Consider the following 5,533-nt stretch of genomic DNA (forward strand, 5'->3'; position numbering starts at 1 on the left):
AAAAAGGGGGCGGTGCCAAACCCCGGTTTTTCGCTTCTGATCGTGACGCAAAACCGGAAGTACCAAGTGATGCAGTACCTCAAATTGCCTCTGGAGGCTGGCCACAAAGAAAGATCATTTCTCTCTCCCATGTTTACTTCACACAAAACATGTTTTTTCAATATATTTTTTCAGGTTTATTTTTCTATTTATAACTCTAGTCATTAAATGAAGTGCAACATTTTATGCATCCAGATTAACTTCTAATTTGAACCAAAAATGTGAGGGTTTGTGACTAAAAGCATGTGGGGTCACCGCACTTCATCTGACAACCGTAAAGAAGTTGATTACAAATGAAGCCTATCCTAACTTCACCACAAGAAGAAGCACGTTCTGGCACAGAAGCTGTACTCTGAAGCAGCCATGATATGTTGAAGCTGTTTAAACTTACTTTTTTTACATTTCATTACATAAATAAGAGCCTTGTTGTTGCTAAACAGACCGCAAAAAGAGGAAACGTCTTTTTTCATCCATTCAAATCCAAATTTTATTTTTATATCTGGCAATACCATGAGTAATACAAAAATATGCACCTTTATTTTAGGAGGAAGGATTTAGACCAAATCTATAATCTTGCATCGAATGCATTTTCTTTTGATATGACATCATGAATTGTTTACTTTTATCTAGGTAATCAACTGAGACAAAGTATTTTACTTCTACCTTACAAAATATTCAGTTTATTGTGCAGTCCCAGTTATAGATCAAAACTAACCCTGATTTTAAATTGTAATGTTATTTTACAAAGCTTGAGGATTCTGGCTCCAAAAGCAATGGCTGTGTTTGTTTTCAATTTCTGTAGAGTTTAGCCTTCCTTACCCATTTTGGTAAATTGTAGCTTTGCAATTATATCTCACTGGTATAACTTATGTTCTGTTGTTTTTTTAAGATTATACAAATTGTGTTTTTTAGAGCAGGTGTAAAGAATGTGGGTTGTTAAATTGTTAAATTCTTAAATGCTTAAGAATCTCATTTTAATTGGCAGACCAGCTGAAAACAGCTCTGTTCTACTGGATGAAATGTTCAAACCAACAATTTTTTAATGTTCATCAGGTTTTTTTCGTGAAAACATCTTTTTTTTTTAAATGAAAACACTTGGTGGTTGTGTTTTTACAGCTTTTACTAAATATAAATAATTGAAAATCTCAATACGCAATACTAAAAGATCTATCATAATACAATACAGAAATAACCTCATGAACTCTGATATTAGTTACATTTATTAATGAGGTATATTATCCAAACTTTCTTAATTTTCTGTTTGCTTTTCCTCACCTTCACATATTAGGCTGATCAGACATGAATAGTCTGATCTACAGTTTTAACCAAAGAAGGCCGTCTTTCAAGTACTTTCAACAGGAATTAAAACAAATATACTTTTAAAGTTTCAGCAAAAAATAATGTCTTTCAATACATTTTTTTCCTGGTAGTCACATTGCCATTACATTTTTTCCCCATAAATGAGCTGCACGTTTCCCATTTTGCCTGTTGGGTCTATAGAAATACACAGGAATCCAAGCAGAACTGTGTTTTGGTTCTTAACAACTTCTTTGGTGGGTCTTTGGTGGGCTTGTGATAGTCTTTACTGGTTCCTCTTGGAGTTTCAGGGAGCCTATTTTGATGTCCAACTCATCCATGAAGCCTTCATCCACAGACTCCCTGTCCAGCTCCTCCACTTCCGCCTCGCTGGGCAGAAAGATGTGAAGCTGTGAGCTGGCCGCACGCTGGCTGCAGCGCAGAAGGCACGGCTTCCCCACCACACAAAGAGGTTCTTCCCAAGATGAGGAGCTACCGTGTCGGCTGGCAGAGGTCAAGAGGTCAGCCCGCCCAGCCTCCAAGTGCAGCGCCGGATTGTGAGAGTGACGTCTCACAGCTCGAGGACGGACACTGGGCCTGATAGCCTTGGAGAAGTGAATAAAAGCTGGACGCTGATTGCTGTGATGTGGCTGCTTTTTCTGGCGCTCGTGAGCCCCTGAGAGGTGAAAGGTCGAACAGGAGAGCATAGTGGAGGACTTGATGGGTGCGGATGGAGGTGGAGGTTTATCCTGCACAACACTCAAGCGATGGAAGCTGGAGACCCCCTTCAACTGGATGTTCTCACTTGCAATGAGGAGGGATGGTTCACTGAGGCTGCACAAAAAAAGCACAATTAAAACAAAACTGAGTTTTCAAATTTACCAAATAGCCTTTTAAATGGACATCCAGATTAGAGTGCTTTAAAAACTAAGACAGGTCAGAAAAATACACTCTGTGTGCTGAAGAACATTTGAATTAGCAGTGTAGCATTCCAGCCGGACTTGATTCAGACGATGGACTCAATGATAGTAACTGATGGACTATGATGGGGTATTCCAACCCATTTATTTACTCCACAGTCATAGTCACACCGTAAGAGCTGAAGAAAAGCAAAACAACAACTTTACAATAATTCCTTTTTGATTTACAACCATCCTTTACTTCAGCTAGTAGCGTTAGATTGTTGAATGACTTCAAACAGAAACATTTTTTGTTATTGTACACAAAACAAATTGAAAATAATCACAAAATGTATACAAAGTAAACATAACCAAAAATCATACCTGTTCGCCTTCCAGCTAGATGCCAAAAACAAATTATAGCTTTAGACAGTCTGTCATTTGTCTGTTTCCTTTGTTGCCATAGCATCAGCTGTTAACCGTTTTTTTTTTGTTTCTGTTGAACTGACAGGGATTTCAAAGAAAAAATGGAAGTAGGTGGGTGGGACCTTCACAATAAAAGTCTTCAAAACAAAATACACATTACAAACAATAATACTGTTTTTTTATAATGTTCTTTTACATCTTCAACATACTTCTTTTGAAATTAGAGCAATCTTCAGTTAAAGGAAATGTTCAACAATAAACCGGTAATAAGAAAACAATTAAAATGGGTCATTTACAAGCAGTACCAGGGATTTTTGAAATGAAACCCTCACAGAGCTCTGTGAGGAAATGTTTGCCCCAAAGCTGCTCTGCTTGGGTAACTGCAGGGCATTAAATACTCTGCTGGGTGACAAACACAGTGTCACTCAACTTGCTGTGAGCAAACTCTCCATTATTGAGACTGGACTCAGTCAGCTGAGGGGGGCCTGAGGGTTAGGGGCAGAGTAGGTGTCCCACGTGACAGCATGAAACTGGGACACAGCAGGAGGGGAACAATTATACTGAAATTGAGGTTACGTGGTCAGCCAGCAGTTTGACAGGAATTTGTTCTGAATTAAAACGAGTAGATGGCAGTTTCTGCTACTGGACAGTATCAATTCCACCTGTAGCATCGAATGTAAGAGAATCAAGCACCTCTACTTTTACATTAACTCCACTTTTCTTTGATTTCTACCAAAAATGATCAGAAAAGGGATCTTTGTTGCATGTTCCAATGAAATCAATGACTGTGATCACCAAATGTAATGAAAGGATTAAATAAAAACTTGAAATGAAATCTAAAATGACAATTCTTATCAAAAACTGATGAATGGCTTAGGAGCACATTGCTGCAGCAGAATCAAACAAAACCACAATGTATACTAAGCAATTAAGAATTTCTGGGTTCAGATAGGCGACCCAATTTTCTAGTTCTCCATCTTTAACGACCACAAAGACAAACAGATGACACCTTGAGGTACGCAAGTTTAAATTCCCATGTAGATCTTATTCAACAGGAGGCGTTATAAATAATTGCAGCTTTGTGTCGTGGCCGAGTTCCAGGACGGCCTCTTTGGCCCCGTCAGGAGATCCTTCTCATGCAATTTTAAGCAGAGAACAAGTTTTTAATCTTCTGGCAGAATGCAAGTCAACAAAAGTCCTGTTATGATCCACAGGTTCTTGAAAAAGTAAAATAACAAGCTGAACAGAACATATGTGCTTGTTGCTCATCAGCAAACAAAAAGACGGCATGAGTTCGCTGTTTTCGTTTTTTAAACAGATGCTTAACTACCTTCTATAAGATATGTAAAGCTATTGGTTTAATGTCTGTTATTTTTGTTGGTACCTTGTGTCTGGATAGTTGTGCCATTATTTAAGAAATCTATAAAATTGTAACCATCCACCTTAAGGTATAAAATCCCTCCTTTCTGGGCTGTTTTTGTTTTTTTAAGAACATTTTGCCCGTCTGTGGCAAAAAGATCTTTCTTGTTGTTGGGCTTACAAATCAATGTTTAAATGTTTTTAAGGGAGCTGTTTTTACACAAGTCTCAAACAGGGTCAAAAAGTGAATCATTTTGCACTTTAGTGACATGTTTTCATCTTCAATTCCTCTGGATTTCTTAAATTAATTCATAACTCCAAATCGTTTCATGTACCTCCTATCAGAGTTTCTCCCTTTCCCATCAAACTTGAGGGTCAGAACCACTAAGAACATACATCACACCCTCAAATTCCAGCTTTAGACTCATCTCTATGTTTCACACTTTCTTCACCTCCAGAACATTTTTAGCAAACTCATCCTTTAGGATGAATCCTTATCCATTTTCTCTTTCCATCCACACCCAACCTGAACCTGCTCCCAATCTACAAGCCTCACTTCCTCTTCAAATACAGCACATCTACCTTTCTTCTGTCCATCATGTTGGCCCACACATCCAAAAGTCCCATTTTTAATCCTACACTCCCGTGTTTCAGTCTTTACTTTCTGACGCCCGCCTCCTGTTCTTCTTCCACCAACAGCAGTCCAACTTCCGTTGAAGGTGGTCATCGTTAACCCAGCCCAGGGGTCGGCAACCTTTTTTACTCAAAGAGCCATTTGGGACCGCCCCTAATAAAAAAGGAAGCACCCGGAGCCACAACCCGTTTTGACATCATTATATATATTATGCATGTATATATTATATCAAGGGTGCTCATTACGTCGATCTTTAAGGACATGAGTGTAGATCGCGGGCCAGAAAAGATATAAAAAAAAAGTACTTCTTTAAAATACACCAACCAATCAAACTCCTCACTCAGAAGTACGGGACTTGATTGACATGTAGATTGGCCAATCGGACATCGTCTGAAGCATACGTCGCTGCAAATGCACATTATGTTCTTTGAAGGATGATACCGCGGCCGTGTGTGGGAGGAGCTACTGGTTCTGGTCTGATCGCTGCATGGAGCAATGTGTTTATCAATGTGTGAAGAAGATGTGTTCATGCATGGTAGACACTGAGAATGTGGAGAGATCAGGGGGGCATTCCAGAAAGCAGGTTATAGCTCCCACGATAAGTTTGAGGCTAAGGAAGTTGATAACCTCAGTTTTTGGTTCCAGAAATGGAGGTATGTGTCAGGGTATGTGAAGTTGCCATGGCAACTCATGCTCTGAACATAACCTGGTCTGGAGCAGGTTTAGTTGAAGCTTAGTTTGTTTACAGAGAGGTGAAGCAGCATGGCGTGTCCATTTGAAGATGATTTAGTGGATGAAGAAGCTCAGATAATACTTTTTCCACCATGAGAGGGTGATAAGACCACATATGGATGTTGGAAAGATAAACCTTTTTACTTTG

The 5,533-nt window shown here is 39.1% G+C and overlaps 1 long non-coding RNA gene across 1 annotated transcript; it reads right to left on the reverse strand.

Moving 5' to 3' along the window:
* Positions 1 to 2,368: 2,368 nt before the first annotated feature.
* On the reverse strand, positions 2,369 to 4,595 carry LOC105357301. The gene is made up of 2 exons (XR_911289.3): positions 2,619 to 4,595; positions 2,369 to 2,434 (listed from the first exon to the last, which is right to left on the reverse strand). It is a non-coding gene; the product is annotated as an uncharacterized LOC105357301 (long non-coding RNA).
* Between the last annotated feature and the right edge of the window lie 938 nt (positions 4,596 to 5,533).

The sequence above is a fragment of the Oryzias latipes genome, chromosome 11 (genome assembly GCF_002234675.1).
Source record: "Oryzias latipes chromosome 11, ASM223467v1".
NCBI lineage: Eukaryota > Metazoa > Chordata > Actinopteri > Beloniformes > Adrianichthyidae > Oryzias > Oryzias latipes.